We start from the raw sequence: 12,046 nt of genomic DNA, 5'->3' as shown, positions 1-12,046 counted from the left end.
AGGTACTCATTTTTGCTCTCTTCAAGTTATATTGAAATCTTTCAAGTAAATCTTCTAAGCTCTCATCTTCTTTTTGTATCATTTTAAAAACCTCGTCCTTGTGATTAGTAGGCATACAATAGTCCAAATACCTATCCAAAAATGTCTATTTCATTTCATCCCAAGTCCTAATGGATTGAGTGAGTAACCCCATGAACCATTTCAAAGCTTGATCTTTTAATGTTGAGGGGAACAATTTGAGCTTCTGAGTATCATCCAGATAGTCATAAGTTCGACACACAACTTCAAACTCAAATAAGAATGTTTCAGGGTCCTCAGTCCTTAACCCATGGAAGTTAGGGAGGACAGATGGTGATATGTTTTTCATGGTGGCTCGGGAATCCTCATTAACAATGGGAAACCCAAATGAATTATCCCCATCTCTATTTCCTCCTCCAAGGGGACCTCTTCCTCCATTATTGTTATTGTTGTTTCCTCCTCCTCCTCTACCTCTACCTCTACCCCTACCACCTCCTTCTTCTTCTGCCATGATGATTCTCCTAGGGATTTCAAAATCTTCTGGTTCCTCTACAAAAGGTGAATGAGAAGAGATTTCTCCTTCTTCTTCAGATGATTCCAATTCCTCAATTACAATTGGTCTTCCTGTAGGAGAAAGAGAAGAGTCTCTTCCTGGTTCAAACTCAATAGAAGGTGTAGGAGAGTCAACTCTTGGCTCTTGAATTTCAGGAATTCTAGGACTAGGAGTTTCGGTTGGAGATAAGGGGGGTGTCTCTTGTCTATCCCTTGAAGCAGATGGACTTGTAAAAATTGAACTTCGAGCTCTAGCTAAAAACCTTCCTCTAGAATCTCTAGCTCTATGCATGTCATTTTTTTTATTTTTTCTTCAAGTCAAGTTAATAGTTCTTTTTCTGATCTTCCAGTTCACTCTAGGTGCAAGAAGAGAGCATACTCAAGAGACTACCGAGTTAATAACTTTCTCTTTTCTGATCCTCCAGATCACCTTGCAGTGCAAGAGGAGAGCATACTTTGATAGGTTATCAACTTCTTTCCTTGAAATTTTTATGTTTTTTTTCTAAGAATATGGCTACTTAATTTCACTTCCCCGGCAACGACGCCAAAATGTTTAGTCAATTCAGTGTTCCTAAATTGATGTCATTAATTGTCAACCCGGGGCTCGTAAGCTGATGAAGTGAAGGTGTACTATATGTACTTAAGCAACCTCTTAGGGCTTTTTGTCGTTTGGGGTGTTGTTTGTGGTTAATTTATCTTCCTAAGATGGAGTGATGTATTTATAAACAGATGAGTGATGGTGTGTGTAAGGTGAATTCTAGATGAGTGAGGGTGTGTGATCAGTGGTTTATAACTACTTGCTGAAAAGGAAAAGCTTGAAGGAAATAAATAAATCAAAATGAACTGAAAGCAAAGAACCACTTTCTAATGGCATTAGACACCATTCATGCTGCTGCAAATAAAAGGTAAGAAAATCACTTAAAAGACCAATGATAATGTTTATCTCTTCCTAACTCTCTGCCTCTAACACATAGTACTGTGTAAGACACGATTAGGAAGTAGCTAAAGATAAGTCTAAGAAATGATAACAAATGAAAAAAAATCTACTTTGAAGACTAGTTATAATGTTTTGCTCTTTCTAACTCTCTGCCTCTAACACATAGTACTGTGTAAAGCACGATTAGAAAGTAGTTAAAGACTAGTCTAAAAAGTACCCAAAGCCAGCTGCAAGTTATTAGTATTCTGATCTCTAAAAGATAGACAATTTATAATAAAGAGACCATTCATATGTTAGCAGACAATCTTTGAGGAATAAAACTAAAAATCAGCTATGAAAATAAAGTAAAGGCAGCAACTTTGAATCTGTCAACTGAAACTACCACTAGACATAAAGCAAATACACAACACACAAGCAATCCCGGGTTAAAAACCTGCAAAAGAACAATGCTGATCAGCTTAAAATAAAGGCTGGAAATGAAATAACATGAAAGTAAATTACGCTGTACATGTTTCAAGAAAAGGAAATGCTGAATGGAAAATGAAGAAATAGCAAGAATATAAACATGAAATACTATACAAGCGCAGTCATGAACAGGGGCCCTCCATTCATAATACCCAAAGAAGACTCACGAAATTGAAAACTTCAGAACAACACTGCTTCTATTACTCCATGTGCAGAAAATTACAGTCAAGAGTGCTAGAACAACACTATTAAAACAGAGTCTCGGAATGCACTAAAATAATAACGAGTTCATAAAACACAGCAACTAAAAAGTAACATTAAGCGTATGCAAACGCTAGTTTTTATAGGCATCTGAAAGACGGCCTAATGCGTACAGCTAAAACTGAAAAATAAACTAACTGTCATGCGTAATTAAGGTTCAATAACACGTCATAAGCCTGCGTGGATGAGCTGGAGGTTCTGGTCGTTATGGGCATTGAATCCAGAGTTGGATTATGTCCCCCACAACCTGCGTAACACGGACAAGTCACCGTTTGAACTGACGTGACCCAACAGCTTACGCATCACCGTTAAGCTGCCTTTGTTGACCGTAACTTGACCCTCGTTGACCGGAGGTACAGATGACGTGGATGGCTGAACAAATAGCACAGGAACCTCGAGCACCTTGATTCCTAAGTGCCCATGTGGCTCATTTGGCAAAATGACATGTGGAACCTTGAGATTAACAAAAAGGCTGCGGGATCATCAGATGGCTGTGGAATCAGCAGATGGCTGCGGAATCAGCAGATGGCTGCGGAATGCCTGTAAATATGTCAAAATCTAAACAAAACAGTCACACATTAGCAAAGCTCACTTGATCATGCTTAATGACATCTAATGTAATGATCTGGGTGGTTTTACAATGAAAATGAGGCAAAAGAGAGAGGTAAGTGATGAAAAACAGTAGGTGATAGTGGATGATGAGGTGTAAATTAGAGGCTCTACAGCAGGAAGGTTGGGTGGCTCGGGTGAGCACTTCCTCTTGTGCAAAGGTGCACGACACGGTTGTAAAAGGCTGTTCTACGCCTTGTTGTAAAATTATTCTAAGTGTTGGCTTGGAGCTTGCCAAGCATCACTTGCATTGTAATATTGAAGAAGCTGTTATAATATATTGTTGGGCAGACTTTTCTGGGAGTTGCCCCTCCCTTTATACTTGTGTATTGTTGATGTTCTCGGTTTGTTGTACATGGTTAATGATTGAGAATGATCTTCTTTAAAGTATAAAGGATAACTCTTTACTTGGTTGCAAGAAAACATAAGTTAAAATAAGTTTATGTTGGAGTAGGCGTAGTCCATAAACGTTAGTATTGTTAAAATGAAAGCGTTCGGTGGTGCCGCACCTCGCTACAAGCAGTTGGAAGATCACCGCAGGTGTAGGGGCGTGACAGTTGGTATCAGAACAAAGGTTGCTCGTGATAGTGACAAGGGTACTTGCAGGTGAAGGAGACCGTTTCACACGAAGTGAGACAAGGGCCGGTTCAGGTTGCAGGTGAAGATGTCTATCTTGCAGAAATTGGGTTATACATCCTTCAAATAATTCGGAAGGAGTCTACTTGAAGAGTCAGAAAGAGTAACACAAAGATTTGTAGAATGTGGCAAAAGGATGTTTGAAACAAGGGATGCTCTCCATGCCTTGGTTAAGGAAGGGGTTCCTGATATGGGGGAAGCTCTTCGACTTGCAAAGGAAGGAGACTTGATTGAAGCAGAATTCAAGGAGCTCGAGATAAGACAGAAGGAATTGAGGCATCTCATAGCCTTGAAGAGGGAGGCTGAAGCTGAGAAAGAACTTCTTCAACCCGGTTGGGCAATGGAGCAAGGTGAAGTTGCAGATTGTGCCATCAAGGAAGAGGAAGCCATGATGATCAAAGATGTTGAAGACATGACTACGATAAAGGATGAACTTGAGGATGATCAAGTTGAACCAGGATCGTGCAGTTTGTCAACATGTATGGATGAGGTCACTCACATGGAGGAGCCTCATGATGATGAAGTAAGTGATGATACTTGTGTTTCATTTGGGCATTTGGGAGATGGACCGTGTGCAGGAAAGGGCAAAGTCAGTTTGCCAAGACAAGGGGACATCTTACCATGGATGACTATGATGGAACCTTGTATGAAAGCGCAAGGATTGTCAACCGTTGCAGAGCTTGTTGGGGCTACTTGTGACCTTGTGATGGAAGGTGCAAGAACCCGGGACAAGGGTGGAACTTGATGATCGTTGTGGAAGGTTGGGTCATGCTTTAGCCACATGGAGAATTGGCTAAGTGCCCGGCATGACACATGGACAGATTGAGGAGGGCACACACTTGTGATGTTTTGGGTGGGCTTCTCATGGCCGAGACCAAGGGATAGTCTTGATGGACACTTTGGTGGAGGAGCTATGATGAAGAGACTCATGACATGATGACACGATGATGAGATGGTTGAGTGACCAAGTTCACTAAACCGAAGTTTGAAGACTTGGATGAGATGGCCAGATGTTGTGATGTGTCTACTTGGTTGGACTACATGGGCAGCTTAGTCATGGACATCAGGTTGGAAGACTTGAAGACATGGAGCATGGCAGACCTATGCAAGGACATTGTGTGGAAGCACTTGTAGAGATGTCAAGGGACATCCAAAGAGGAGTGCTAGGGCAGGAATGTTATGCAGGAGGACTTGCTAGTGTGACATGGGAACTTGAGGATGGCACATTGCAGATAATGAAGAGGACTTCATGGACCTGAATGGGGAACATCAAGAGTTGATAAGATTGGAGACTTGAGGATGGCACACTGCAGATGATGAAGAGGACTTCATGGACCTGAATGGGGCACATCGAGAGTTGATTACTTGGATGGAGTTGTGAGCAGCTATGGAGCATTCCTACTACATGGGGAGCTGAGGCATATTGTATGCTTGCTGAAGTGTTGGTTGGAGATGGCTCATGGAGCTCATGATGACATGAGATTGTTGTGACTTTTAGGGACTTCATGTACGGTGGACTTAGAAGATCTGATGCATTGAGGAGCTGAGGACATGTGACTTTGATGCAGTATGGGATGCATACTTTCAAAAGTGCATGTATGGGCATGGCTTGGAAGAGTGACTTGATGTGGAGGATTGATGAGGCACTTTGGAGTGATGGAGTTACAATGATGATGATCTTGGTAGAGAGCTACCGAGATGGTATGTTGTCGAGGACGACGACGATTTCAGGTGGAGGAGAATGTAAGGCCTCCGAGAGCTGAACGACGGGCGCCGGGCGGGCGATCGTGCATGGAGAACACATGATCCAGACCTCACAGGAGAATTAATCATCCTGCTACACAATTGTCATGGAGAACACATCATCCAAACCTCACAGGAGAACTAATCATCCTACTACACAATTGTCATGGAGAACACATCATCCAGACCTCACAGGAGAACGAATCATCCTGCTACATATTCACCACGGGGTGCCACATGGAAAGTTTTGATTCTTTTACCCTATACACGTACACCACCAGGGGATGGTGAGTCACCCTGTGGTCATATGTCACTCTAGTAAGAACCGTAAACCCCTAGAGCTCCCAGAGCTCAATGTATGCACCATGTAGGATCCTTTTACAAGGGTCTCTTGACGACTCCATGTCGTTCGGGAAGATCACAGATTTGATCTTTCCCCGGGGCTTTGACAAAATGACGCTGAACTGTACATCAATCTTAATGCGTGGAGCCTCCTTGCTCATCGACTTACCATATCCCAGATAAGGAAGTATATGATATCTATCTGCTGGAGCAATCATTGAATACGAGATTCCTCTATAATCGAATCCCACCTCTAGTTGTCACAGAGAATCACAGTGGTATTACTCATGTGTACAATCAGCTCACTTAAGAGCTACTGCAACCATGCAAATTCACACGAGATCATACTCGTAGCTATGTATTCGATCTCGGCGATGCTTATAGAAACCAACTTCTACTTCCTGCTCATCCATGATATCGAAGCAAAATCCAAAGAGAACCAACACTGAGAAGTGCTCTAGTGATCCTCCACAAGACCTGCCCATTCAGCATTCAAATAATCATGCAGTTTCATATTTCCGGTAGTGTATCTCAATCCACGAGAGATTATGCCCTGAAGATATCTCAGAAGATTCTTGGCACCAATCCAGTGAGGCTCAACCAGATACGAGCTCATTATGCTAACCGCAAAACATATGTCCAAACGGAAGTTCACCAAGAACATCAACGCAAATTAGTTTATGAAACTCAGAGGCATTTCCCAAATCTGGTCCAACATTTCAACCATATAACTTCTGAAAGTTAAGATTCTCGATGTAGTCACAGGCTTGCAGTTTATCATTCCACATCTAGAATCCAACTCCCTCTTAATTCTACAAATGAGAGGGTCTGCACCTGTAAGAAATAGGTCGTCCTCATAAGGTGTTGGTATGAGAGGTCTATCATCCACAACCTTCAGATGGTTTGGGTCGATTTCACTCCTAGAGAATCTCAGCTTCATCAGACAGCTATCGATCCTCTCATACTACGCTCGGGTGTTTTGCTTCAAGCCATGGAGGGCTTTCTTCCACCTGCATACTTGAGATTCCTGATTATCAATCTCAAACCCCTTGGGTTGTTCCACACTTGTGGACTTGCTACATGAGGGGAATGGTCCCCTTGTAATATTTTCCTTCGGTACATCTCAGACATGTACTTTCATGCTCTTTTTGAATTCAGGCTTCCCTGTCACCATCTGCCTCACAGACCTTCGGTGCTATGTGTTAATGGACATGGTCCCCAGTGGACTTCCTGTAACTTGATACAACCCTAGACTCAAAAACATCTTTGAAAATTCTATTTTCAAACACGTACATTTCCATCGACGAGTTCCACCTTGAAACCTTCGACTTCCATTGCTGAAATGGACACCAGGTTCTTCTTGCGATCAGGTAAAAAAGAGATTTTGTAGTTGAATCGAGTTACCCTCATTCAATTGGGAGGTAACATTCCCTACACCCTTTTCAGGATAGGTGGCATCGGCTCCAAGTATAGTCACACGATTGTTTCCATCTCTACCAAATTAGAGAGTGCACCCTTTTATCTGATGAAATGCCTTGAAGCACTACAATCAATAAGCCAGATTCCCAAAGAATATAAAAGAGAGGGCCAATACAAGATAATGCTTCTTTATCTTATCAGAAACAACATTTGATTCTTCATACATGGGGTTCCTTGCTTTATGTGAAGAGTCGACCATTTCCTTGATGACCTGCATTACCAGTCATTCCTTTGATCATTGAAGATGTCCCTAGAATGATCTTTATCTTCATCAAGAGATGTGTCTCTACAATTCGGACACTTCTTCGCATAATGTCCGAACTTATTGCAACCAAGGAATTCACCTTTTCTTCCACCCTTAGATCTGAACTTCCCAATGAAGTGATCTTTAAGTAGGCCATCAAAACTTCCGTTGCGCCATTCTGATAATATTCTCTACTTCCACTTCACCCTCAGTGAATTTGAAGAGGAATGACGAACCCATTTATCCTTTTGTCCTTTCCCAACTGTCTTCGGTGATTGCTCTTTCACTCTTGCTTGGGCATTGTCTTCACCTCAGCTCCGATACCATGTTAAGTTTAGGTATGTTCTATGCTAGAGCAATTCATTTCAATTTTCATAGTTAGCTGAATATATTTTTCAGATTAGCAATCACATCAGCATTAAAGTAAGCTGCAAATAGAACATAAATATAAATCGCAGAAGACAAGCCAAGACAAGAGGACACAAGATGTGGTGCTAGCTAGGGACAAACCCCAATGTGGGGAAACCCTTGATCAATTCTTCTTTTATGTTCTTCAAAGTTCAGCAAAGAAAGAGAGAGAGATAGTACATTTACAATAGAAGTCAACATTTTGACTTTTGATATCGGCATGAGATCAGTTGAAGACATATTGCTTCAACTAATTCTCTAAGGTGACTGCTTCACCTATCATAGTATGGCATTTCATCCATTTGCTGCACCTTACCGTATAACACCATGTTGTACCATCACAGTGCTGGACCTTGATGACTGAGCTGCTCTCATCTACTCTCATCATCATGCTACACATTATGCTGCATCTTCCATCATCATGCCACCCTTTTCATCATCATGTTTCTCCTTACTTAACATGCCCATTATGCTGCATCTTTCATCATCATACAGTCTCATTCATCATCATGCTTACAACTGTCTCATGTATGCTTATTGTACCTTGCTACTCCATTAAGCTTGTTGTCCCTGCTGTTGTGATGGTGACTGATTAGGGCACCTCAGATTGCTGCAGCAGCCCTCAAACAGTCATCCAAACAACCCTTAATCTCAGCAACCTTTTCTTGGTGAGAACCTTCTGCCTTCAAGCTGAAGATTAAGGCACAATAAGACTCCAAAACTGCCCACTCTATCCCTTGCTGTGGTGATATGGCCTGCGGCCTACCACACAGCCTAGCTGTAGCTTAACAACCCACGTATCAAACAGACCTCCTCTAAATTGCGTTGTGAGAGCCTCCTTTACAACAATGACACTTCTCCTTCAATACAACGTTAGGCCTCTTCTAAAACATCGTTAAGTCTCTTCAAAACAGGCTCTATACCCATGCTATTCAGCTCTTCCTTTTGATTGTCGTTAAGCATCATTAATGACTGCGGCTAGATGATGGCTAAATCCTTCCCTTGTTGCCGCATATATATACCTCCATGAATTACGGCCTAAGACAATCTGCAGCTAGAAGACTGTGTTACGAATGTCTCCATGAGCTACATATAATTGTCTCCATGACCTGTGTATATATGTCTCCATGAACATCATATAACTGTCTCCATGACCATCGTATATATGTGTCTATGAACAACGTATAACTGTCTCTGTTTGCTACATAGGTCATCCTCATATGCCTGTGGCTTACTGCAGTTAGGGCATCACCGTAGTTAAGGTCACCATCTTTGGGCTAGCGTATCTTCATTGTGTCTCTCCTTCTCCAAAACCCAAAGATGTGGAGAGGAGGAGACCACACATGAAGAGGATGTGCCTTCCAAATGATTTCAAGTCCTCTATATTTATACTAAAACGTATATGATGAATAGACACAACTATTAGGCTTTTGAGCCTACACAGGATGTTGGCCGACTTGACAATATGTCTTATAATACAAATAAATTCATAACTCCATGAATACTTATCGGAATTGAATGATCTTTAGATCAATCCTACACCTCTTGATGAGAGGGATCCGATAAAAATATAAACTGCCATAAATAATATGACCCACATGGAGTTTGGCCCTAGTTGCCAATTTAACAATTTTTGGTTCAAAGGTGGATTGTACTTGGTGTATTTTTTGTTATATGCAGTAGTTGTTTGATTAAATTTGTGTCATCATAATGCAAAATTGTAATTGTTTTAGTTTCTAAATTCTAAGGAGATTTCGATCTATCTATATTTTGTTTTTGTATGTGTAATAATTCACTAATTTGGAATATGTGTGTGTGTAACATGTCCTTCGTGTTCCATGTGATTGTGTCAAGTGACTTAGGTTTTTTATTATTGACTTCAACTCATCCTTAATATTGTTTTTCCGAAGGAACAATATTATCTAATCTACATTGGACTCAATTTCTTCCACAAGGATATTTCCAAGAGCTTCTTCTTTGTCTTTAATTTCTTTTGTCCTAGATAAATTTGTCTCTATCAAGTGGTGATGATTTCCCATGCCTTACCACCACATAGGTTTCACATCCTTTTCTTTCTCTACAAATGATTGGAGGGATTGTAAGGATTTCCTCATTCCATTTGGGCATGCACTTGCCAAATGACCATAATCGAACCTTGCTCTACATTTGAAAGTTGCATACTTGTAGTCCAACTTTTTCATCCAAACCTTGCATACTAGCTTAATCGAGATATGATCAAGCAACATATAATAAAAAAAAACACTTTATTACAAGGAATATTACCATCTTTGCACATTAAAAACTACATAAAACTAGTTTTAGAATGTAAGGCCTCAAATAGATGCAATAAAATCATCCTTTTAGTGACTCTCGGGCGGTTGTGGAGTGAGCCTCCAAGCAGACAACTTGCCATCCTTCGCTATTGATTAACTGGTTAATGAGAATAAAGTTGATTATTAAACAATTATAGAAGGTGTCTTTCACACATGTTCATAGGGAATGGAATGGTATCACAAAAACTCTGTCAAGGGGGGATACATTAATCTTTTTGGTGAGATTATTTACTCTTACTTTGAAAACAACATTCTCTAAAGGTCAGGGAATGTTTACTTTACATGATATTTCCCTTGGCTGATAAATCACGTGGTGCCATACAAATTTTGATTCTATGTGGATTAGGGGTGAGTATACAAGTTTGTAATGTGAGCTATCACTGTTACTTGTTTCTTTATACAACATGATTGATGAGTAGGAGAAGACAACACAAACATTCATTTGACATTGGAACCAATCCAGATTGACCTGTTGTGTCGTGGATATGGTCTACTTCAAGATTGGTTGTAGATTATATAATGGTTTTTTGGTTACTCTATACCAGTGCATGCAAAATGCATATGTTTCTGGGATGTAGTTCTCTGATGATATTTAGGCTTATCACACATAGATATAGATCATCATGAAAGATTTTAAGTTTGATACAGAGGTGACGAGATGTACTCTCTCACTAGAATATATGTCGAATTTTAAGAAATATATAACTCTAATTTATGTAAATAAGTTTTAAATTAATATAAAAACTATTGGTTTTTTCTAATTAATATATATATATATATATAAATAATATCATCCTTTCACTTTTAGAATGTAAGACCTCAAATAAAATAATACGATGATCCCTCACTTTTAATAATCATATAAGTTAATCTCATTCTTTCAAAACATAAGTAGAGGATTCAATGGTTTAAAGAAAAGTCACGTTTGAGAATTTCCATAGAGAAGTAAATTTAGATGAAGATGCATATAAAATATGATATAATGTTTAAAATATAGTTTTATTTAAATAATAAAAAGATAAATATGATATTAATATAGTTAAAGTTGTTATTTATTTGGAGTAATTTATTAAAAATTCCAAAATGTTTTTTTATATAATTTAAATAGTTTTTTAAAGGAAAATTATTTTCTCCCTCAATTGGAGGGCAATAATGAAGGTCAATACAACAATATTCATAGGCACATAACAATTATGTCAATATTTCTCATCATCATATCACCTATAGGGAATTGAACTTGGGTGGCAGAGATAACAATCATTGTACCCAACCATCCTGTTGGGTTATGTTATATTCTTTTCACGACTAACCCCCCTAGTAAACCGGGGGGTTAGAGTGGGGGTGGGGGGGGTCGAAGCCCCCATTTGTTGCGCCGATTACGAAGCGGGGGGTCCACAAGGGGTTTGAGGGGGGCAGGTAGCCCCCCTCTAGAGGGTCCGGGGCAGCACTCCAGGGATTTTTTTTTTTGGACCCTATATTATGTTGGGAGGACCTACCTATGGTTTTGTGCATGGTTTTTGCACATGGTTTTGGACAAGATGGTTTTTCGGTCCATGGGATTGGATGCTTCGGCATGTACAAATATGTATTGTAACATTGAAAGGAATATAATGAAAAATCAATCTGGTAGTTTCGATCTTGGTTTAGAGGGGAAAATCTTTGTGTATATGTGTTTTATGTGTTATGCTCTCGCATTGTTTATTTTCTGTGTTTTAAAATTCGTATGCAGGTAATTTCTATACGAGGTTAAAACCTACACACCCAAGATAACTCCAATTGACATATGTAACTTTTATATATTACAAAACATATCTAACATTTAGACTCTCAACAATCAAAATAAAGTATTTATATTTCTTAGCATATCTTTAATAATAATGATTTATTAATAATATTAATTGACAAACCAAATATTGAAATTCAAAAGTATATATTTATACAATTTAATAAATTATAATATATACTCATATAATCCCTGCTCGGGGTGGTAAACACATTAAAAGTGTGAGGCAAGAAGAA

Source organism: Pinus tabuliformis, chromosome 4_2, assembly GCF_031772625.1.
Source record: "Pinus tabuliformis cultivar Carrire ecotype Pingquan chromosome 4_2, CPIR1, whole genome shotgun sequence".
In the NCBI taxonomy this organism is placed as follows: domain Eukaryota; kingdom Viridiplantae; phylum Streptophyta; class Pinopsida; order Pinales; family Pinaceae; genus Pinus; species Pinus tabuliformis.
Note: the sequence above shows the minus strand (reverse complement) of the source record.